The sequence below is a fragment of the Pinus tabuliformis genome, chromosome 8, assembly GCF_031772625.1.
Source record: "Pinus tabuliformis cultivar Carrire ecotype Pingquan chromosome 8, CPIR1, whole genome shotgun sequence".
NCBI classification, from domain to species: domain Eukaryota; kingdom Viridiplantae; phylum Streptophyta; class Pinopsida; order Pinales; family Pinaceae; genus Pinus; species Pinus tabuliformis.
The window spans coordinates 1,128,381,745-1,128,407,873 of record NC_142294.1 but is presented as its reverse complement, the minus strand read 5'-3'; the positions used below and the strand labels follow the sequence as shown (position 1 = coordinate 1,128,407,873).

Below are 26,129 nucleotides of genomic sequence, written 5' to 3'. Positions count from 1 at the left end.
TGACATGGACTAGCTTGTTGAGGTGGCAATGTCAAGTTGTTAATATTGCTGAGTAATAGATGTGTTCTTGGATGCGCTTTCTCTTCTCCTCCGCATAGCTTGATGATGCGGAGTCTTCAATGATCTTTGGTCTTAGGAGGTGGTTGCATGCATGTGTCCCCTTTGCTTGTACTTGATAAGATTCTTCGTTCGTCTAGCTATAAGTGAGTCTTCTAGCATGTCCGCTCCTCCTTCTCCTTCTTCAGCAACTCGTCATGATCTAACAGTGTACCTATTCCTGCAATTCACTCATGATAGGACGACATCAAATCCAAAACTCCCTAATCTAAGATGATGCACTGTTATCCATGGACTGGGCCTGGGACAAGTGATAGGCTGGGAAAGAGGGCCCAGTAACTGTGCATTGTGCAGCTTCAGGTGACAGGGAGGGAGACTGTGCAGAGTGCAGCTCAAGCTTGGCTGAGGAACTCTTAAGCACAGTCTTCACTACTAGGGAAAATTGGGCAGAGGCCACTGGGAAACAGGATTGCGCAGCTGAGATCAATAGTGGCAGCTGAAAAGTGGGACCCTGGGAGGCAGGTCTGCACAGTTTTCTGAGGGAAGGCAGGACTGGGCAGTAGAGGGACCAGAGAGGACAGATCTGCGCAGTTTATAAGATCAGTGAGTCCCGGCTGAGGGAGGACACAGGGAGACACTTTTGTGTAGTTCTGGGAGGCAAGGCAGGCTTGGGTCTCTGCGCATTGTGGGGTTCCAGCAGGCAGGGAGGAGGCTTGATGACTAATCTTGTGAAATGCGTAGTTCAGGTCAGGCTTGAAGAAGCTACTGCGCAATCCAAGGGAGGAAGGTAGTCTGCTGAGCTCTAGAATTGCGCAGTGCAACTTCCCTGGGGACAGTGACTGCGCACTGCGTAGTTCCAAACAGTAGAGTGGCATCACTGAGGGCTGAGACTGCGCAGTGTGCAGCTCAGTTGAGGTCCAGTGAAAGAGAGTTGTCCGGTTGGAAGGATTTTCAGAAAAATGGCTAAGTGTGGGAGGTAGGTGAACTTGTGAGGAACTTGACATTGTGATCACACACTTAGCATACTTCGACGACATGACAACATAGACCACCGGAACAACAAGACAAAGCATTACCCTCTGTGAGACTATCTAGAACTAAAAGCGACAAGTGCAACACTTGAGATAGACTTTAGGACGACCGTGACGACACTTGTGTGATAGTGCTTAAAACTTTGTGTATGAGTGCGACAGGTGTTTACATGGCTAGGACAACTTGTATACACAAAGACCAACCTTCGAGGTCACCAGAAAGGCTCGCAAACATGACATAACAACCAAACATGCCAAAAGACGACAATTGATCCAACAAGCGAAAGGGAGCAAGACACTTAGAGGAAACACATGGAATGATTTTCAGTGCTTGCAACCATGCATGTCATTGAAGACATAATGATATGACAATGATAAGCAGTCCTTCATGCTACACTAAGAGGTGTATTTCAAAAAGATGTGCTTTGTTTTCCATACCTACCCTCCAAAGGGTTATGCATCAGATGGAGTCTTCATGCGGTCTCGATCTTCTATCATACCCTGGGTTCCTTGGTCTCCTTATCTTTCTCCTCAGCTCCTTGAGAGTCATCTAGCATGTCATCCTTCTTCGTGGCCACTAAGAGACACAATTGTGCAGTTTAAGCAGGCAGTGACTGCTGCGGGATATGACCCTGGGAGGACACATCTGCACAATTTCAGGATGCAAGGCGGACTGGGCAGCTGAGAAGCCTGAGGGACGAAACTGCATAGCTTTTGGAAATAGTGGGTTTCGGCTGAGGGAAGGACACTGGAGGAAACCACTATGCAGTTTTGGATGCCAAGGGAGGCTGGGCTTTCTGCACATTGCGCAATTCCAGCAGGCAAGGGAAAAAGCTTGAGGGTTGCAGATGCGAAGTGCGCAGTTCAGGAAAGCTAGATGAGGCTAGGTTGCTAGGGAAACTTTGGAATTTGGTTAAGTGGGGATCGGTGGAACCGATGTGAACAGTGATAGTACTTGACTATGATCACACACTTGAACACTTAGTGACACAACATAGATCATCCAGAACATATAAAAACATACTTCGCTAAATGCAACAACCTTTGCGGCAGCTTACGACAAGTGTGGTTCCGATGATAGACTTTGGGAGGATAAAGGCGACACTTATGCAAGAGTGTGTGAAATGAGTGCGAAACATGTCTATATGGTGAGGACAACCCATTCTCACAAAGATTTCCCCTTGAAGCAAAACAAACTTCCCTTTGCATGACAAGCGATAATCCCCATGCTCAAAGATGACACATACTATATAAAGATAAAAGTATGAACGACTCTTAAGATCGAAGAGGGGAGCTTGAGATCATCAGCTTACCAATAAGTGACTAAGGAATGATCGATCACAGGATCCACAGTAGGCTCCGAAATTTAAGTGTAGGCCAAAATTTTGGAGGACATTGCAGCCGCTACAACAGGTACAAGATAAGATCAGAATGCATGCACCTGAGCTTGCCCAAGGCAAGCTAACAATGCCCAGGTTATGAAATCAGTTGCTCGAACACAAGTGTACCTGTCCCCAACAAAGCCCTGTGTTATCCCTTACAAAACTGCACTATTGACTGAAGGAATGGCTGCTAGGACCTCCTCCGGTGCTCAGAAAATTTTGGGAAATTAACCTCGGCCTCTCCTCCAATAACCCACAAAAACCCATGAAGGATTTGGCCAAATGTTAAACTCGGAATTTCGGCCCAATTTCTCCTAGCTCCTCCAAGTGCTGGGTATTTTGACCCACCTGTAACTGACACTACTAATGGCCCTCAAAATGGTTGAGATATTCAGCAAATTCCCTCCCGGAATCCCTCCACAAAACTAAGCCCCAAATTCCTCTTCCTCTTTATGTCCCACGTGTGGCACGAAATGGAACTACTCTAGCCCACGCAATCTCTACTGAACCAGCTCCACAAACATGTTGCAAAGGCTCCCGGATCGATCTGAAGATGATGGATACTCCCTCCTAGGGCTAGCACTCAAGGTCCACCGAAGCAAGGGTGAGATTCTCGCCTGAAAATCTCTTGTGCTCAACAGCACATGCAGACTTGGCTTCCAGCTCAAGCGTGCTAGTCAAGGTGAATGTTCAAATGATCAAGATGCCCAAAATTGAGTGCCTCCTATTTTGTCATTATGCCTCCAATTTGCCCATGTGGGGCCCACCCATCGAATTCCTCCATCTTTTCCCTCCAATAGTGCGTATTTCCAAAAGGGGAGCGTATTCCCTTCTTGGTGTGGTCCCTACCAACCATTCGATTTCCCTTGCTCTTTCCTATGTTGGGCCCTTGCCTTAGCTCCAAAAATATCAAGTGGGATCCCGCAACCTACTTTTCCTAAGTAAAAATCCAAACATGACAAAATGGGAGAAAATATTTCCCCTTAGCCAGTGTTGCAAGGGAGCACCCCCCCTCTCGATCCCGCTCCCAATCCGTGCTCCAGGCGGGAGCGACTCGGGAGCGGGTCGAGAGCGCGCTCCCTAAAACAATTGGTGCTCCCTGCTTTTTTTCGATTCGACAGACGGAGCGTCGCTCCCGTCGCTCCAGGAGCGTTTTTACAACCCGGGAACGATCGGGGAACGATCGGGGAGCGATCGCTCCCGACTGCTCCCAGGTTATAAAAATCACTCCTAATGGCGGTGAGCGATGCCCGGAAAATAAAAACGCGTGAATAAATAAATAAATAAAATAAAATAAAAAAATAAAAAATCGGGTATGAAAATAAAGTGAGGGAGGGAGGGAATATAAATAGACCCTCCCTCATATTCATTTCATTGTTTGAGAGTGAGAGTGAGAGTGAGAGAGTAAGAGTGAGAGTGAGAGTGAGAGCAAGAGAGTGAGGAAGCAGAGAGCAAGAGAGAATATGAAAATAAAGTGAGGGGGGGAGGGAATATAAATAGACCCTCTCTCATATTCATTTCATTGTTTGAGAGTGAGAGCGAGAGAGAGTGAGAGTGAGAGAGTGAGAGTAAGAGTGAGAGAGAGTAAGAGTGAGAGTGAGAGTGAGAGCAAGAGCGTGAGGAGCAAGCAAAGAGCAAGAGAGAGCAAGGAGCAAGGAGCAAAAGAGCAAGGGGAGATTGAAGAGCTTGCAAGGGGAGATTGGAGGCCAAAGAGGTAGGCTCGACACTCTATTCTAGCAATTTTTTTTAATGTTCATTCCTAAATAAATAAATAAATTTTTTTCTCTATTTCCCATTCCCATTCCATTTTTTTCCAGATTCAAAACTTCAAATTTCAAACATCATGGTTATATTTCTTGTCATTTTCTTCTTCTTGGTTCCTTTTTTGGTTATAATGGTGTTGGAGAGCAAAAAAATGAGGGTTGAAAATGAAGAAGGGGATGAAGAAGTGGGTCATAGTGGATTTGATGAAAACCCCGAAGAGGAGTTGGAGGAGAGTGAACATGAGTCAGCTGAAGCTCAAAAAAATAAACAAGACCAAACCCCATTGTGGAAATATGTTAATAGGCCTGAAGCAGGGAAAGGGGGTGGAACCACTAAATTTCATTGCCCCCATTGCAACAATAATTACACAGGTTCATACACTCGTGCCAGAAAGCACCTCTGCGAGAAAAGGCCATGGGATTGAGATAAAAAAATAGGAATCAAAACTTGTACAAGTGTGTCAGCAGCAGATAGAGCCAAATACATAAGGGAAGAGGAGGAAGCCCAATAAAAATCTAAAAAATCAAAGGGTTTCTTTGAACCAAGCTCACAATCACAAAGAACTCCTTCAGCATCCTCCTAAGGCAGTGGATATGGAGGCACAAGGTCACCAAATTTAAGGCATAGAAGCATATCAGATTTCCTTGATGAAGGGTGTAGGAATGATGTGGATTCAAAAGTTTACAGGTTTCTCTATGCATGTGGGATAACATTCAATGTTCTTTGCTCACCTTATTGGCACGAAATGGTTTCTGCCATAAATGATGCCCCTAAAAGATACAAGAGCCCTGGGTATGACAAGGCTAGAACCGTTGGACTTGATCATGAAAAAGCAAAAATATCACATTCTTTGAATAGAATGACAAGTTCTTGGACTGACCATGGGGTGTCCCTTGTATCTGATGGATGGACAAATGTAAAAGGCAAGCCATTGATAAGTGTTCTTGTTGTGTCCGTTAGTGGTGCCATCTTTCTTTCAGCATATGATTACTCAGACAAGTTCAAGACCGACATCAACATTGCAAAACCATTACTTGAAACAATTGAGCATATTGGCCATACAATGTCATCCAAGTCATCACTAATAATGCTCCTAATTGTAAGGCAACGAGAGCAATTATTGAGGATAAATACCCCAACATATTTTGGTCTGGGTGTTTGGTTCACACAATGAACCTTTTGATGCATGATATTGTTAAGAACAAAAACGAACAATACAAATGGTGGAACAAAAATCTTCTGATACGCAAAAATAGAGATATAAATATTTATTAAAAAAATGAAAATTACAGATGATGCTATTACAATTGCGGGTGCCTAGCTTATATACCGCCATGGACACCCTTTGGGAAAGGGCATGATCTTATGATCGTGCCCTTTCATCTAATTAAAATTAAAATTAAATAATAAACCTAAGTTAACTAATTTTTTACATAACATTGCCTTCCTCTCGAAAGAATGCTTTGTCCTCAAAGCATAAGTAACGACGGATGTTGTTGAAGAATGATTCATTCTCCCAGAAGGCGTCTTCTTCGGGTAAGTCCTTCCACTTGATCAGATATTCTAAGATGATCAAGGTCACACACTTTAAAAGGTCTTGGATTAATCTCTCAAGTTCCGTTTTTTGGTGATGTGGATATCGGTATGGCTTGATGTTGACAGGGTCTGACCCTGCCTTGACTTCTATTGTATGCTCAATTTCCCTATTAGGCGGCATCTTCATAGGTAGGTCTTGAAATACTTTTTCATGCTTCCGAATCAGATCTTGTATCTCTGGTGACTCTTCTCTGGTCATATTTGCAGATAACATTTCTAATTGGTGACATTGTATTGCATAAGCAGGTGCTCTTCTTCGACTCAGCTTCATCATCTGAGATGATGATACAACTTGATTTTCTGGTGCTTGGAATCCGTGTAGCTTGTACTTCTGACCTCCCCATTTGAATTTTATAAATTGTACTTGATGGTTGGCGGCATAAGTACCTAAAGTTCGTAACCATTGAATACCTAAGACTACATCTACTCCTCCTAACGGTACTGTGAAGAATGGAGACTCTAGATTAAAGTCTTGAATCTGCAAATTGACCTTATGGCATTTCCCTACCTTTCCAATCTTCTTACCATTAGCTATCATCACTTTCATGTTTGGTAAGGGAAATGAAAAGATATTGAGTCTCTTTGCCACGGTTGCATCTAAAAAATTGTGTGTGCTTCCAGAGTCGATGAGAACCACTACGTTGTTCTTCTTTATGTGTCCTTTTAACTTTAAAGTCTGAGGTTGTGATATACCTGTCATAGCTGATAATGACACTTGCGGAATACTTCCGTCATCTAATTCTGGTGAGAATTCTGGGGCCTCTTCTATGTCTTCTATGTCATAATCTTCACTGTTTGAGTCATTGGTTGCTTCACAATTATATAGGTTCTTTGGTTCTTTTCCTTTAGCACATCTATGTTTGGGGTCCCATTTCTCACCACAGCGTTTACATTTACCCTCTTTTATCCTTTGCATTTCCACATTAGATTTTTCATCTTCACGACGATGTGGTGGAACATATCTTGTATTATTTGAGTCCACATACTGGGGTATCCTTCGTCTTGCATAAGCTTTTTCCACTGTTGACCAAAATATTGGTTCGGATTTCTTTTCGGCTGTTTTTGCTTTTCGTCTTGCTACTTCTATAGATGTAATGTCATGCATCTCAAGTTCTGCTTGTAAATGGGTTTTGAGTCCCGAGATGTATGACTGAATTAGACGAGATTCTGATAACCCAGGTACTCGTGTTACTAAGGTCTCCCATTCTTGAGTGTATTCATCCACACTTCCTTTTTGTCGTAATTTGATGAGTTTTGAAAAGAATTCTTCTTCCTTTACACCTTGGAATCTTTTGAAGAATGCATCTTTAAATTTTCTCCAGCTAATGACGTGTGTTGTCTTTTTCCACCACATATACCAGTTATATGCTTCTCCCTCCATTTTCATGGATGCATGCCTGACCTTTTCGTCATCGTCATTGATGTCATATATCTCAAAGTATTCTTCTGCTTTATTTATCCATGCAACATTGTTTTTTTCGTTTCCATCGAATTTAGGCATCTCAACTTGTGCCCGTCGCTGGTATGTTGCTACTGGTTGAGCGAAAAAAGGGTGTTGATTGGTAAAGTTATCCCAGAGTTGCTTGTTTGTAAAGGCTGTATTACTCGCTTCTTGGTGGGGTGTCGCTGATTTTTTTGGGGATTCAACTTTGTCATGAGAGTCTGTGGACTTAGTTGAATCTGACGAGATGTGTTCTTGATTCTCTTCACCTTCTTTTAGTAGTTGTTCGGGTGTACAATTCGACCTTTTACACAGACTTTTCAGCATTGTTAAGACCTCTCTGATCCCTGCTTCTGTCTGGACATGGTAATTTTCCATCTTTATTTCTATTCGATTCGTCGTATCTTGAAGATTTTTGATTTTGTCTGCTTGCTCCCCAAGCTTGCTCTCGACTTCATTTAATCTTTTACTGACCTCGTCGTGGTTGTTATTTATCTTATGCTCTGCGTCAACCAATTTTTTTTGGAAATCCGCCATTGTCATTGTCGACATTGAGCGGGTTTGTGGGGGCGTGTATTTATCTGCCAGCTTAAATTGGTTTTTTTTTTTTTTTTAAATAATTAAATTTAATTAATTTAATAATTTAATTTAATTAATTAAATTTTTTTTAAATAATTAAATTAATTTAATTTAATAATTTAATTTAATTAATTAATTTTTTTAAATAATTAAATTAATTTAATTTAATAAATTAATTAAATAAATTTTTTTTTAATTATAAATTATAATAATTATAATTTATAATTATTAACCTTATATATATATATATATATATATATATACATATATATATATACATATATATATATATATACATATATATATATACATATATATATATATATATATATATATATATACATATATATATATATAAATAAATTAACGTTATAAATTATATAACTTATAATTAAAATATATATATATATATTATATATAAATTAAAATATGATATATACGTATATTATAACTAAATCACTTTATAATATCGCGCAGGGGCAACAAACTAAAAACCAAGGCTGACCATAGGAGCAAGCCCACGCAGGGGCATCAGACAAAAAGGAGATTGACCATCCATTTCCTCCCTCGCAGGGGAGACTGTTCTTGCCCAATCCATTAACAAAAATTCCGAAACAAAGATGACAATACAGAAAACGAAAGAGACCATAACTGAACCAGATACAAATAGCCGATAAGACCAGTAGACCAGGCAAAAAGCCAAAAGAACCTTGAGTGCGGGCGCCTTCATTCATCCATTTGCTCTTCCTCAATTCGGCACCACCCATAGGTTTCTCTTTCAGCATCAGTAGGAAATGTCGCCACCTCTTCCCCAGTGTCCGTCTTTTGAACGTTCTGAGTTTGCTTAGCATTTTCCGAGTCTGAAGCCGGTCCCTTTGCCTCTTGCTCCTTATCAGATTCCGGAGCCTGCACTGCTTGCCCTGGGTTGACATTCATCCGTTGCCTTTGTTCATCCATGGAGTCGTCGTCGTCTTGAGCATTTTCAACAAACAGGATAGAAACATGCGCGCTGATCCTTGGATTATTTGTGGAGCTGGTGAAATTGAAGATGGTGGAGCCAAAGGCTGGCAAGGTAGCCGAGCCCGAGGCCCCTGCATCCATGAATTGACTGGAGTGTAGGGGGTTGGCTCCAATAGAGCTAGCAAGATTGCAGTGGCAACAATGGCCAACACTATCCCCTTCATGCCTGCGAGAGACCCCCCCTCTGGAAGTGCCTCGACGGCTAAGCATACGCTGTCGAGGTCTCACCATTGAGGGACGAGAATTCCAACAAGCCACGAGTTGAACCAGACTTTCTGCTATCGGAGTCGAACGAGTGGTGAGCCCGTCCGTCTGAGAAGGTATCACTACGAAGACGTTAGCGGGTTAATTGTGGCAGACGACCTGTGGACAGAGAATGGCAATGGAGCAGAGACGGATGGCAGAAATAGCGGAAGATTAACAGAGAACGAACCTGCTCTGATACCAATGGAACAAAAATCTTCTGATACGCAAAAATAGAGATATAAATATTTATTAAAAAAATGAAAATTACAGATGATGCTATTACAATTGCGGGTGCCTGGCTTATATACCGCCATGGACACCCTTTGGGAAAGGGCATGATCTTATGATCGTGCCCTTTCATCTAATTAAAATTAAAATTAAATAATAAACCTAAGTTAAACTAATTTTTTACATAACAAATGGATTGGTGATTTGTACAAGAGAGGCAAAGAAATGATAAAATTTATTACAAATCATAGCAATACCCATGGCCTTTTCCGCAGTCACTCAAGATTGGAGTTGTTGAAGATTGCGAGGACTAGATTTGGTAGCTATTACCTCACCTTCAGGCGCCTTTTGAAGGTAAGAGAGTCATTGGCTAGCATGGTATCAAGTCCACACTAGCAGGTATTAAAGGAAAGGGCTACAAATGCAGCTGACAAGCAAGGTTTTGAACAGGTGGAGGAGACCGCTCTTGATGGTATGTTTTGGGCACGTGTGAGGCAAGTATTGGATTTCACCAAGCCCGTTTATCACATGATTCGGTTTGCAGATACAAATAAACCAGTGATTGGCGAGGTGTATGAGCAGATGTATACCATGTTGGGACAAATAAAAAATATTGTTCATAAAAATGATCCCAACTTGTATAAACTGATTCACGATTGTGTGTGTATACGGTGGGATAAACTTAATGTTCCACTACATTGCTTGGCGTATATCCTTATGCCAAAATACTACTCTACATCTTGGTTGGGCCAACCTGCACTAGGGGGTAGGGTTAGGGTTAAACCACATATAGATGAAGAGGTATCTATAGGATATTTGCAAGCATTAGAAAAGTTGATACCTAACAGGGAGGAATGTGCTAGTGTGCGTCTTGAATTAGGCAGATACTTCAATTGCACTAGTTTGTTTGGTACCTTTCATGCAATGGAAGATAGAGACAAATTTGATGCTCTCACATGGTGGGAATCATATGGCAACCAGGGAGTTTTGCCAAAATTGGCAAAAAAAGTTCTCTCACAGGTTGTAAATACTTCTTCTGAAGAGAGGTGTTGGAGCACCTACAGCTTCATACATAATGTGAAAAGAAACAGACTCAATGAAAATCGGGCAAAAAGCTTGGTTTATGTGCACTACAACTTGAGGTTGTTGAGTCATTACTGTGATCAGGCTTATGAGGATCCAACATATAAAATTTGGCACAACCAACCAGAGGATGATAACCATACATCTTGAAGAACTGGAAGCGAAACTTATGAGAGAGGAAGATGAAGTAATAACCATGCCATCTCCACCATCCAGTAGCAGTGCTCGAGTTCCGAGTCTTGTTCCTTTGCTGTCGCCGCCTCCATCTACACCCTCACATGGAGGGCATGTGCTTTCTGGTTCTGGTCATCGGTCTGTGCGGGAGGAGACTCCTAGAAGACCACCATGACCTGCTCATACATCAGACACTTCTCGTGGCAAGGGCCACATGAAGTAGTAGATAATAGATTTACAGTCTACTTGTCTTTTCTAGTTTCTATTAGTTTTCATAATTGTTGAGTCTTGACTCTTTCATATTTATTATGATATTTTTTGTAAACAATACATGACAATTTAAGTTTGAAGTTTGAAGTTGGAAATTATAACTCGTTTGTAATGATTCTGAATTATGAATATGACGCTTCATGAAAGTTGTTTCATTTCATTTCATAATTCATTTTATAACATTTCATTTCATGTTAGATATTATTTTTTGTAATGGTTAAACTTCGCTTACAAGTACAACTTTGGTGATCAATGATGATAAATGTTATATATTGAATTTTCAATTTTGAAAGCTTGAAGTTGAAACTTTAAGATTGATGAATCATGATTCACGAGACTCAATATGTTATATGTTACTAACTTGTGGACGTGGTTGATGAAGATTATAACTTCTAGATGATTGATGTTATATGGTTCAATGATCAATCTATGTTTTTTTATGTTTTTTATATCTAATTCATTATTCTACATGTTTTTGTTGACATATATGTATCAAAATATAAAGAAAACATATATATTATATAAAAATCACTCCGAGATTTTCTCCCAAATCATGAGCTTTTGAAAATGTCGCTCTCGCACCTGTTTTCGCTCCCGCTCCCAAGTAACACTGCCCTTAGCAATATTGCTGAGTGGGAATATCACACTCCTACAATCTTCTTAATTATCCTCATCAAATTTTTATTGTTGGATTCAACTAACCAATTTCCTTATGGAAGATAATTTGATGTGTGTGAAAACAATCCCATCGTCAAAGCAAAACGTTTTTGACTCAATAGACGGGAACATCTAGCATTGTTGGTGATGACTCTTTCCTCCAAAAACTCAATAATTATTTTGTGGCTTTCCCTTTATGTCAATATTGCCTCCACCCATCTTGTGAAGTAATCCATTAGCATGATGAACTATCTAAAACCATTGCTAGAGTTTCCATGAAATTCTCCAACAAAATCAAGCCCCCATTGTTGAAGAGGTACTTGCACCACCAAAGGTTGCAAAGATAATGTCACCAACTTATATTTTCCTCAAAAAGCTACCATGAACTAACAAAAGCATGAACCTGCAAAAAAATAAGTTGTCCTAGCTGCATAATGTCCGCTACATATTCCACTATGTGACTTAATCACAATTTTTTTTGCTTCTTTAGGATCTGTTACCCCCTCATATCAAAGGGGTAACTAGAAAATATTTTTTGTCCCATGCTCCTAATCACAAACAATAGTTCCGCAGATAGCATCCATGGTTCTCAATAGATAGTTGATGATGCATCCCACATTATTGTTCAATTCACTGACACCTGGATGTTCACAATACCTTGTTACCATACCTGTCAATAAGGGTACATATACTTTTCAATGCAACATTCACCACCATTGTCAGCCCAAGGTCACAAGTCAAAAGCCATGTAAAACCATGTGATGCCTTGTATTATGTATTATAGACCTGTGTCTTTGTCATTGAGCGTATTCATTTGTCAGTTGGACCATGTCCAGTCTGTTGAAGTTCTACTTAAGGTCTCTTTTGACCCTCATTGGATTGGAGGGCTTTAGGTGAACTCTCTTGAGGGCTCATGGTTTTATGGGAGCCAACATTTGTATGGGTGATCACAAGTGTATGGGCTAGTTGGAAAATGCAGTATGGCGGCAATTAATTTAGATTTTCCTTAACCTTAATAATTGCTAGTGAACTTTACTTATCTTCTTGTGATTCTTTATTAGATCTTCTTCATCAAATAATTACCAAGAACAGAAACAGTAAAGACAATGGACATAGAAATTTGGCTCCAAGCCAGGGCAAAACCCTCCAAGGGGAAAACCCAGGTAATCCCTTCTCTTCTTATAGGTTCTACTTCAAATGAGACAACAAAGACCCAAACCCTAGACCAAGTCCTCCTCCAAGTACCAAGTCAGCCCTTCAAGAAGTCCTTCGAGATAGATCAAATCATCAAGGCTCAATCCAACTTCCAGCTTCAGCTTCCAACAACTTTGACCCTACAACTTTGACCTGCAACTTTGGCCCTATAACTGTTGCAGAAACCCTAATTCAGCTTCTTTAAGAGATCCTTCTTTGAGCAGACAGATCCTCCCAAGGTCAACAAGGTCAAGACATAATATTCTTTCTTCCAGCAACTTGATAATGCAACTTGTTCTTCTGCAATTTGGACTTGCAATTTAGACATGCAATTCTGGCCTTCCTTGATGCTACAAAAACTCTAGATTTTGCATATGTGAGAAAAATAAAGCCCAAAAACAAATTTTCTTCCTTTTTCTTTCCTTCTAGACCTTCACTCTTCTCTTCTTGCTTCCCAGCTACAGATCAAACTTCTTCTCTTGAGATCGAACTTCTGAGTGAGTGAGTACCAAATGAGGTCGAAATTGCTTCTTTATATAGCCTTTCCAAGGGGTTGAATTCCTTTCTTTAGGCCGACTTGTACTTTGGAGGTTTCCAAGACTTTCTAGACTTAAAATAATTTCTTTTTCAAGATCCATTTTGCCTGGAAGGGTCTTATAATCATGATGTTGACTATCTTGACTCATGACAATAAATCCTATGACCTAACAAACCCTAGAAGCATGAAGAACATGCTTTTACGTAGAAGACCATCAATAAAAAGCATGAAACACATGCTTTAAAATAATAACTTTTTTTTTCTTTTTTTTCGTTATATAAGGTACATATTGAAATGAGTACAACAACAATTATGAAGACCGAATCTAGTGACATTTCCAACACTCCCTATTAACTAGAGAGGTATTCATAATAGTACAACCAATATAGCAGCATTCTCAAACTGAAGAGTTCCCATAAGAAGAGTCGGATTGATAAGCCAACTGTAAGCATCATCATTATGACCAGCACTACCTTTGAGGCCTATTATCGCTCAGATTGTACATGCACTGCGAAAATGACTCAGGTCTGGGGTTGTCACCTTGATCCCTAACCTCGCCGTTCGAGTTGCCTCCCAACAACAGGTTATGGGGGGTAGACCCTGTGAAAATGAGATGATGAAGGACAAGTTGGGAACCAATGAGTTCGGGTGACACAGTTGTGTGGCCTAACTACCTGGTTAAACTTAGCAAGATTTTAGAGATTAGATTATATAATGTTTGAGACCAGTGCCTTATGGAGTCAACACTCTAACTTGTTATAAAATTGAGGCCAAGTAACCGGATGGACAATTGTTGCTTGGACGCTTCACTAACCTGTATGAAATGCAAATCCTAAGACCTAGGTGGGATAAAAAGATCTTGGCTAGTTTTAATAAAATGCCTAATCTAAGTATGACCTTCCCTTAACTATTTTGAAGCTAGGCTCCAAGATAGGTTGTGGGAAGGAGACCAACAGGAAGCAAGCAAGGGCTTGATTAACGATACCTTCTCTTAGGCTCCTATCACCCGATGCCTTCGGCGCTGCAGAGACTATGGCTCTGACGACTGCAAGGTCACCATGTTAACCACCGAAGAGTTGCTAAGCCCCTCAAGCTAGATAAAAGGGTGGCCCTAGAAGTCTATCAACCAAGCTTATGGTTGGAGGTAAGTTATTAATGTAGCTAAACTTAGGATGCAATGCAAAGGATGATTGAGTGAATCCTAGGTTAAGATTTTCTTAATAATTAAGTACTTAACTATAATTAAATTGGAGTTAAGGAAACAAGTACTTGACAATGATATTCAAAAGACATTCTTAACCATAAGAGAATGTGCTACCAAGATACAATACAATATAAAATCACCAATATGCTCAACATAAAATTATCATCCACAAGAAGATATTAATCATGAAACAATAACGACAAGTAAAGAAGAGATAGAGCACTTACATTATTCAAAATGAGGATTACTTCAATAAAGAGACAATGCCCTTTTTAAGAAAGTGATGCCAATATTATGATTAGATTCCTTATTGCCAACAAGAGATGCCAATGATAATTAAATATGTAAGAGACACCAATATCCAGTAGACTCTTAGATTCACTTTACATTACACGATCAAGCTTATTAGATTATGAGATGAATGTGTCTTTAAAGAGTGAACTTGTTAGTGCAAAACTTGAAACATTTAGAGATCACACAAGGCAAGAATAAGTTAATATCCTTGAGACAATAGAGGCAATGTGACAATAACTCAACAATAAGCTGTCTTTAATGTTAGCTGTCCCTTTCACAATATGCACTTATTGTCAACTTAACATGAACCAACAATAACCTTTATGTCACTTGTTTTTCAATGTTATAACAGCAGTGGATAAGTTTTATGAACATGAACCAACAATAACCTTTATGTCACTTGTTTTTCAATGTTATAACAGCAGTGGATAAGTTTTTATGACAGCAGAGAGTTAGATTTAGTTAGAGCACCCTTAGTATGTAAAGAGGATGTTCTTCATGCCAATGTCTACTTAGATGCTTTAAGAGATATGAAACAATGCAACCAATGAACTTGCCAAGATCATGTCAAAGTTGCAATTATATGATTAGATGCTAATTGTAACCAATATTTATGAGACTGTGAGATCTTAGTGCAGACTTTGAAATTTAGGCAACTTAAGACAAATAATTGGTGTACTTGCAGCAATGCTAATTAAATCTTCCACAATGACGCATACAACTAAGAAACAAGTAGTAACTATGATCTATAGAGCATGAGTAAAGAGATTTCTCTATGCTACTTACATTCCAATCATATCTAACATGAACAGTGAATTTCAAGTGAGCAAATTAATACCCAAAGCAGTCCCAAAACTTCAATTCCTTAGAAGCACTTGAAACTCAACATGTGAACTATGAAAAGACAGTCATGCCACTATTGTATTCAGATTTCAGAGATCAAAAGTTGTCATGAGACGAATGACTTGAATGGAAACGCAACTCTTGCAATGATTTATTGATGAGATTAAGTCGCTTGTCAATGATTTTTTCTTTGGAGTTCTTTACTAAAACTTTTACTACTGTTATGTAAATTATAAATGCCGCTAGTAAATTATGAGTAGAGATAGATTAGAGATGAAACCAGTAGGCCTTAGGCCTTGAATTTCACCAGCACACTTGTTCACAACTTCTCCAAGGGTTGGACCACCTGTAAGTATGAGACTTCAATTCCAAATCTCTGCAACACTCAAAGATTAGCTCAGAAAATATGTGCTTACCAAAAGTGACTGAGATGAAGGGAAAGAGGGGCTGGACAAGGGAATGTAGCAAAGAGAAGAGGCCCAGAAGGTCTGCGCTGAGACAGAGAAGCCAAGGAGACCCTACAGCGAGGAGGAAAAAGGCTAAAGAGGCCTGCTGAGGGCAAGGAAAAGCCTAAATAGGCTTGCCGCAAAGAAAGAAAGGCATGTTCAGGCCAGCAAGCAGAGAGGAGAGAGGCTAGAGGGCTCACGGTCAAGGCTGGATAGGCTTGCGTCGAAGGGTTTGAAAGCCAGTGGAGGAGATAGAGGGTGGGAAAGAGGGCTTAATGCCCTACGGCCGAGGAAACAAGGCCACTAAGGCCTGCGGCAGGCCAAAAATGAAGGGAAAAGAGGGTTGCGTTGTGGACAGAGAGCAAGGGGAAGGGTTAGGACGACACAGCAGGCAGGGAGGAAGGAGAATGAGGGAAGAGGAAGGTTGAGCGGGAGCAGGGGCAGAGGGGAATGTGAAAATTTGGAATCCCCAAATCACTACTGCAGCAACTGATTATACTTCTCCTACTGAATCAAGATATTTACAGCATTATACGGTAAACATCGAAATAAATACAACTGCAGCCTTCACAACTTAAATAATATGCGGAAACAAGAACAGAGCAAGAAAGAAATAGCACACACAAGTGACACTGTTGTTTTTGGACAAATGTCCCCGGAAAAACCCAATGCGGGAAAACTAGTGCAGCAGCTGAGGATTTGTATTATTATGCAATAATTTCTGAATACAATTCTTTGGATGCCCAAACTGGCAATCCTATACAGAGATCTAACTGGACAAAAAGATAGTGAGATGATCTCACCCTGTCACTGGGAAATTTGGCACTGATCTGCACTGGAGATGAGCCTCTGTGTTGTCTCTGCGCAGTACTGCATCACACCCATGCAGTTACTGCATCACTACTGTTGGGACTGTGCTGCACCTCCTCTCGATCCTCTGCTCGCTAGAAACTTTGGCCCTCTAGCCTCCTAGTCTCACACCCTGGCTCCGGCACTAGATCCCAACTGTTCCCCAGTAGAAATACAGACTCCCTCTGAAGCTCTGCGCTGCCACAACATAGCTCTACATTGCCTCTACGTGGCCCAGTACTGCCTCTCCAGACTACTCTCTACCCTCTCTGCCTTGCACTCTCCGGATCAGGAAAACTTCCTATGGAAAATTATCCCTGCCCCTCATAGCAAGAAATCTCCTCGATCACCATCTTCGGCAACTGTTGCACTACTATCTTGAGAAAATCGATCTCTAATCTCTCAACCAATGTGTCTTCCAAATGCCCATCAAGCCTCTTCTTATAATCTTCTCGTTGAATAACCAATGGCCCAGATTAAATTCTAATCAATGGCTCAGATCATTTTGGCTTGATCCTCGTCTTCTTCTAGAAGTTTAACCATTAGTTTAATTAATACCCTTCAATTATTTTAATTTCTTATGTTTAGACTTAGGCATCCATTAAAAATAATTAATTATTTTAATAAAACCTTCTCCGGGCGGAATTTCCAAAATGATTTATGGGTATTCTAGAATACATGTGTCCTAGCCTCCCTGCAAATTTTGAGGCTTAGAAAACATTTGATGCTACCAGAAATCAACACTCCTTCTTAACGAGGAATGTGCTCTAATAATGCAACCTGTTGAAGCATCACCCTTCTCTGTAACATCTCCCTCTATGTTGTTGATGTTTGACATCACTGCCCACCAACTACTGCGCAAATGTTGCAACCATGTTGTTATTGGCCTTGCCATTACCAACACCGCATCTGCACTGCAACCCTCTCCTATTGTTGTTGTTGCTGCAACAGCAACGGAAAAGCATCCAAAATATTGAACCAAAGGTGTTCAGTGTGATGCATCTGTTGCTGGAGTTCTAACAGCTGCTAGTCTCTGCGTTGTCATTGAAGCCATTGCGCTATTGCTGACTTTGCTTTGTGCCAACTATACTGCTGCCAACACTAGCTTTGTGTTGCTTAGACTCTGGCGCTCCTCTACACCAACTGACCCCGATCCATCCTACTACTTCTGATATGGGCTCCCGTAGGAAGGTATTGATCCAAGAGGTGGACTCCTCAAGGATCCTGCCTGTTGTCGCACAGTGTCTAAACACTGCGACAACGCTCAGATCGGGGGTTGTCACCCTGATCCTCGATCTCTCCGTTTAAGCTGTCTCCCTATAGCAAGCTAAGGGGGGTAGACCCTATGGATAAACGGGATGAAAGAGAACCAGCTGGGACCAACTGGCTCGGGAGACACAGCGAGGCAATTGAGAAGTTGATTAAGGCTCAACAAGACTTAAAATTTGATTAAATTTTTAATTGATTAATACCAGTGCCTTATGGAGCTAATGATCTTGCTAGGTAAAATGAAAATCAAGTAATTGATTAGCTATTGTTGCTTTAAAGAGAATCTTTAACAATCGCTTGAAAATATTTGCAAAGTATCTAGCATGTAATGAACAATAAATAATTCAAGCAATAATGATAGAGAGATGCAAGATATTCAACAGATGTAAAATGCTCTAGCCATTAAATTCCAAGAGATCCAAATAATTTAAACAACCGCGAAATTTAAAAGCTAGCCAACTTCAAAAAATGATTCACTACTTTCAAATAGTTAATCTTCAGATATAAAAATTTAAGCACATTTAACTATAGAGAATTGAAAAACACTAATACCACAAAAATCTCCTTTAAATTTTACCCTTGATGAATGAGATTAATCTTAGGAAAACTTTTTGAGTGTGCTAAGCTAGACCTAATGCGAGAAATGAAAAATCAAAATCCTTCTCTTAATTTTTTAAATTTTTTTTTTCTTTATAAGTTTTAGAATTTTTTGTTTTATATATTTTAAATCAAAACAAATGAAATCAAAACGAAATTATTTTTTTTTTTGAAATTTAAAATCAAAATCAAAACAAAACAAAGTGAAATAAAAGGAAAAAGAAATAAGATAGAACCAATTCCCTCTTTTTGTTTTTTTATTTTTTAAATGAAAAGTCATAAGAAAATTAAAATTAATCAAATGAAACCTAGCCTAAAACTGAACCAACCTAACCCGTATACATAAAAAAAAAATCGAATTTGTTTTATTGCTCTGCAGGTTTGCGTGAGGAAACTTGGCGATGGCGGCTGAAGGAGCTCGATGGCAGGTCGAGGGAGATAGCAGAGGAAGGAGGGTTTGGAAATGACAGATCCCAGAGAATGAAGGATGTTGTTGGTCAGGGAGTGAGGGCGAAGGAGTATGGCTGAGGGTGATGGTTTGAGAGATGCAATGAAATGAACGCGGGTGTTTGTGCTTGCTACGCAGGTTGGATAGGTGACGGAAGTGGAGAGGAGTCGCAGGTTGGAGTTGAAGGAGGAGATACGGATCAGAGAAATAAAGGCGTGCAAGTTTAGGAAGCTTAACGGAATGGAGGAGTGATGAGGAGACGGTGCGTGGGTAGGCAGCGGGTGAATGAATGGCAGTGATGGAGGGCTCAGCTGCGTGGAGATTGTTGTGAATAGTAATGGTTGCGCAGAGGAGATGGACACGGGGAAGGATCAATAGTGAGTTGCGTGAGGATGCTGGAGGAGTTTCCTGCGTGGAGATGAACCGACAGCAGGGCAGAGACATAAATTTGCGTGGAGAGAAGAGAGGGACACGCAGGTTTGCCTGTGTTTGCAGGTTGAAAGAGCACGTAAGGAGGAGCATGGAGCAGCTCAGGGCTTCGATGAGCAGGATGAGGGTGAGACTGCGTGAGCAGACCGCAGGGAAGAGGATAATGGAGCTACGTAGGCCAAGGATAGTGTGGGTAATGGATACGCTAATATATGGCTGCTATGAAGCCGCAATTTTGACGAGGGTAAGAACAAAAAACGCAGAGGATATGGCAGCGTAGAGAAGTGGCGTTGGAACGAAGAAGAGGGTCTGCAGATGCAAAGATTTTGGCAGGGGCATGAGGGTTTTACACAATTCGCCTTAAAAAAGAAAAAAAAATCGAAATTTTTCCTATAAAAAATGAAACCCCAGGTAGCAGCAGACAGATGGCCCTAAAAAACCCTCAAAATTCTCCAGAAACCCTAATAAAAAATTTAGATCCTTTTGCTTCAGATTCGCCTGATGAAAACCCCACAAATAATTTTCAAATCTGAAATAAATACCCCTGCAAGAGTTGATTTCTAAGGCCAGATCTTACCCTCCAGGGCCCAAATCTGGCTTCAAGCAAGAACTCCCCTTCAGATCTGCAACCTGTGATGGCAAAAACAGAACGCCCAGAAATAATATATACAATGATAAACCTGAAAACCCCAAAAACCAGCTAAACAATTACAGTAATCACAAGCTAAAAGCTCTAAGCAGCCAGATCTATCATTATGCCACACATATTTTTTAAAATTTTAAATTTAAGGTGAGGTGCTTCATAGAAAACCCTTCATGCATCAACAATGGAAGTTCTAATGACAAGCTTGGGATTCAATCAAGCTGGGCCCTTCAGAAAATGTTGATCGGGAGTTGGCTAGTCCAACTGAAAACTTCCCCAAATGCCCGATGATCTTAAAATCAAGAATTTCCTGCATAGCTCAAATCAACCATTAACGTAGAGAGAGAAAATGACAATAAAATTCAGCTTCAATGGAGATACTTGCCATTATATTCAGAATTTAGACTACCATTCAAACACTAGTGAGTACGCAAGATACCTGTGCTTAAACCACTCTTTAGAAAGCTACTATCAAAATGGCTGAAAAGGAAATCTATGCATGAAAATAAAACATCTTACAGCATTTCCACAAAGAGTAACAAAGCAGAAATTAGCCCCAAAGTCTTTCTTTATTGCACATGAAAAACAATTACAAGAGAGCTTTCACTTAGCACACGACTCCAAGATCGAATGATCTCAACTAAAAACTGACCTCCTATTTAAAGACAAATCTTCCAACGACTATTTCGAGTGATCCTTGTCAAAGTGATCTCGACTGTTGATGAGGATCAAAATTTCTTTTAATCTCATCTGTCGAAATTTTAAATTATTGAGGAAGTTCGAAATTATCAATTAAATGCATTTTAATTAATTCAAAAATTAAATTTTTGAATTAATTTCCTCAAAATTTTGACTTTGACTTAACCCTAGGGACCAAGGGCATAAAATTTAGCAAAATAATCAATTAACCTTAGTCCCTAGACCTTTTAAAATTTAATTTTTTAAAGGACCCTCAAATTTAGCCTTTGGAAAATTTAAATTTACCTAAGACCTAGAACTTATGAGGGGATAAATTATTTTTCTAACCCTCAAGACATTTTACACATGATTTTTTACATTTTTACATCTCAAGGGGGAAAACCCATTTGATATAGACCCTCATAGACTACCCAGTTCTGCGACACAAATATAATCTATCAGATCAAGCAATTTGTAATAAAATAACCTAACCAAATAGTTAGGATTATTCCCAAATCACTTTTACATAGACTCGATCTAACACACTAGGACTCCCTTAAGATTCTAATGACAAAATCCATTCTGGCTTTGGGGTAAGGCTGAAGGAAAACTCTGCCAATCATGGATCGATGAGACAAAAAACCTTCTGAAATGTAGATCATCACCAAAAAATTAGGTTTACCTAGGTAATTACATACATGACACAAATCTGCTGAGATTATTTACAATTTACACATGCAGACTGGGTTTACAATATAACATGATCAGGTTGATGATGATAGTCGAACGGCACGGACACATTGATCAAGCGCTATCCCTTTTGCGAAAAAAGGGGGTGTATTGCTATGGGTCGTTGACACGTAGTGGTCAACATCTGGCTCTACTTGGGGACACGTTGTTGCACTGTAGGAATGTGAGAATCCAGAATCTGCATCCACGCAACACACAACAAAACATAAGTAGCGTCCATCCAAAAATCATCATATAACATTAAGCACAGGAAAGATATAAGCTCTTCATTTATTAACTATCTAGTAACATGAAAAGTAAATATAATCCTAAAACAGAAATGAAATGTTAAAAAGACAAGGTGTAGGGTTAGAAATATAATACAGAGGATGCCCCATGGCATCAGATGTCATCTTTGAAGAATAGCTTGAGCATTTGGCCATTTGCAGGTAAGTCAAGTGGTTCGCCATCCAATCTGCTCAAGTGGAATGAGTTTGGTCCAGCAATGTCTCAGATAATGTATGGTCCCAACCACAAACTGTCAAATTTCTTGTGTTTTCCTAGTTTTTCATTCTTGCGATCCCAAAGGAGCACCATATCTCCAACCTGCAAAGATCTATATCAAGATGATTTATCAAAGCTTTCTTAATGTTAGATTGACTTTTACATATATTATCAAAAGCTTCCCTACAAGTTTCATCCAACTCCACAATTTGATCAATTATATTTTGAACAACATCTTTATTAGTGGAAAAATGTTGAAGGAGCTGATAAGCTGGCAATTTCAGGTGCACAGGTCAGGTTACATCCAAGCCATAAACTAATTCAAAGGGACTTTTACCAGTAGCTTTCTTTTTAGTGATCCTATCTGCCCATAAAGCATATTTGATTTTGCTATCCCAAGCCCGCTTATTATCTCCTACTATCTTCTTGATAATGGTTATGAGACTTTTATTACTTGATTCAGCAAGACCATTACCCTGAGGATAGTAATTTGATGAATGAGATAAGACAATGCCATACTTGAAACAAAAAGATGAAAATTCTGAAGAACTAAAGGCCTTGACATTATCAGTAGTGATCTTAGTAGGGACACCAAATCTACTAATGATATTATTTTCAATGAAATCCATAATGACCTTTTCAGTGGCATTCTTAGAAGGGATGGCTTCAACCCATTTAGTGAAATAGTCGGTAGCAGTCAAAATCCATGAGTAGCCATTACTAGAATTTTCATGAAACTTCCCGATGAAGTCCAGACCCCAATGTTGAAAAGGTGCCTCCACCACGACAGGTTGTAAAGGCAGGGCAGCAAGCTTATGTTTCCCAGTGAAAAGTTGGCAGGCTCGACAACTTCTAACAAACATATGCACATCAGAGAAAATCGAAGGCCAATAATAACCAGCTCTCAGAATTTTGTGGGCTGTAGTTCTAGCAGCATAATGACCACCACAAAATCCTTAATGAAACTCAGAAACTAACTTCTTGGACTCAATTTCATCAACACATCTAAGTATTATACCCTCAAGATTTCTCCATCCAAGACCATCCTTCATGATGCAATACTTAGTGGCTTTTAATCTAAGAGCCCTTCTCTTATGAGCAACTAAATGGTTAGGACATGTAAGATTTATCAAGTAATAGACAATGTCCTTGTACCACTCATGCTCTCCTAATCTCTGCAGCTTAGGCGAAGATGAATCGTTAAGACAAATCAAACCAAGAGCTTTTTCATTACCTTCTGTCATCATTTGAGCCAAGCCTTGGCCTTTGACTAACTTGGTGGGTCTAATCTCTAAATCATATTCCTGTATTTTAGTAACCCACCTAGCACGAGCCCCTAAGCAATCCGTTTGAGTTAATATGTCCTTAACAGCATAATGTGGGACAAAAGCAATGATTTTGGAATAACCCACATAAGTCTTGAAATGCTTAAGAGATTTGACTAAGGCATAGGCTTGCTTTTTCATGGTATTGTATTTTAATTCAGAATTTTGAAGCGCTCTACTCATGAAAGCAATAGGTTGCTCGTGACCATCCTTATTTCTGCAATAAGACACTAGCACTGGTATCTTCAGAAGCGAAAGAAAAAATCATGAAATCCTTAGAGTAATCGGGACTAACTAAAACAAGGGCTCTTGCAATAGCACCTTTGATCTCTTGAAAAGCCCTCTTGCCATCTTCTTTCCAAACAAATTTTACGTCTTTTTTCAGAAGACTTTGAATAGGCTTAGTTACTTCCGCGTAATTGGAATAAATCTTCTAAGAAAATTTGCTTTTCCAAGGAAAGACTGAAGGGATTTAAGATTATGGGGAAGAGAAATCTTTTGGATTGCCTCAACTCTTTCGGGATCAATCTTGATTCCGTCTTTAGAAATGATGTGACCAATTAATTTCCCTTCAGTTACTCCAAAAACAGACTTAGCCGGATTTAAAGAAATCTCGTACTCTCTACATCTATCAAAAACTTGCCTGAGATGACTTATATGACTAATCTCATCCTTAGAAAAAACGGTAAGATCACCCTGATAGATTTCGATAAAATTCCCAATTAAACCTTTGAAGGCATAATCCATAGCCCTTTGAAACGTAGCCCCAGCATTGGTTAATCCAAACGGCATTCTAATATGTTCGAAAGTACCTCATGGTGTGGTGAATGTAGTCTTGTGACAATCCTCCTTTTTAACCCATACTTGATTATATCCAGAAAAACCATCTAGCAATGACATCATTCCAGAACCAGTTACTCTTTGCAACATAGTCTCCATGTTTGGCAAAGGGTAATTATCTTTCTTACATGCTAGATTAAGGTTTTGAAAATCGACACTAAGTCTTATTGTACCATTCTTTTTCCTAACAATCACCAAGTTGGAACACCATGTTGAATGCCTCGTTTGAGCAATAATTCCTGGTGCAAGCATCTTTGAAAGCTCCTTTTGAACCAAAGGGGCTAACTTAGGATTTATCTGCCTAAGCTTTTGACGAAAGGGTTTAGCATTTTCATCTTTCAAAGGGATAGTGTGCTCCATGACATCTTCCCTATAACCTTTTAATTCATCATAAGAAAATGCTAAAACATCCCGATATTCACCAAGTAAATTGGTTAAATTTTTTCTTTCTTCAATATTAGTACCCTTACCAATTTTAATAATCTTTGGATCCCTAGAAGTACCAATGTTTACGTCGATGTAATCGCCTGGATCCATTTTATTTTCCTCTCTCAACTTTGTGGCATCATCCCGATCAAAGTGTTGCTCTAAAGAAACCACATTCCTAGGAGTAGCATTTATGATATCCTCATGATCATCATATCCATCCTCCTCAGAATCTATCCGAAAATTTTCAAACTCATCCAAATTGTCAAGAAAATGGATCACCTGTTTTTCATCATCAAAAACTTGCCAATGCTCTGAGTTATCTGGAACAAAAGGCCTAAATATAACTTCCATTTTTATCTTATCCTTAATCAGCCCATCAGATAACTGAAAAGTAGAAGCAGCTACAGCAAGCTCATCTGTCGAATTATTCTGCTCTCTTGGGATTGCCTCAAGGTCAAGGGCATCAAAGTATTCCATAGTATCCCATACAGCATTTCGATAGTTCTTTAACCTTTGATTTTTGCCTGTACATTTATTTTTAATTTGCATGATAATTAAGTCAGAATCCCTCGTGATGCTAAGCAACTTAACTCTTAAAGCCTTTGCCAACTCAAGTCCCAACAACAAAGCTTCATATTCAGCAACGTTGTTGGTTGCTTCGAATTCCAATCGATAGGCAAACTTGAAAATATGACCAAGAGGTGATTTTAATACTATTCCTGCACCTTTACCATGCTTAGACAATGCACCATCAAAATACATGTACCAAACTTTATCATTGAGATCCCTAATCTTTTTATCAACCTTATCATTGGGAAGAACTATGAAATTAGACATGATAGCATAATTCCCAATGTCAGATTGTTCTTTAATTATCTCATTATGAGGTCTCTTAGGGTCTTCAACATGGAATCTTCTCTCGGGCTCTCTATTAAGTCTCACAAATCCATCACCTCTAGGAGAAGGAATCATAGCATATGACCAATTCATTTGAATACTCCCTCCTAGATCAGAGGCCCATTTTCTAGATAAAAGCATACCCCAAGCATCAGGCACATCAACAACAACAATGTCCATAACAATCATAATGTCGGGGTAAACTGATAAATGAACCTATAAATCCTTGATCGGACCGTGAACTACAATCTTCTTTGAATCCATGGCACATATATTGCAGTAAGGCCTAGAAACTCTTAAATTAAGTTGTTCCATGACCCTCTTGGTCATGATGCAGGCTGATGCACCAAAATCCAACATGCAATTATTCAATTTATATCCATTGACCATCAAAGTGATAAAGAATGGTTGATGATCCTTGTTATCTGAATCTAAACTTTGCAAA

At 39.6% G+C, this 26,129-nt stretch overlaps 1 protein-coding gene across 3 annotated transcripts in view; it reads right to left on the bottom strand.

Annotated features, from left to right (window-relative positions):
• LOC149239316 (ChaC-like family protein) overlaps positions 1 to 26,129 on the bottom strand; it is a 137,799-nt gene that overhangs the window by 58,006 nt on the left and 53,664 nt on the right. The window contains exon 5 of one of the 3 annotated variants that reach the window (XR_016246440.1): positions 20,217 to 20,269. The exons of the other annotated variants lie outside the window; for them this stretch is intronic. The gene's annotated coding sequence lies outside the window, so the exon portion shown is untranslated. The remainder of the gene's footprint in view (positions 1 to 20,216; positions 20,270 to 26,129) is intronic. 3 annotated transcript variants of the gene reach the window in all.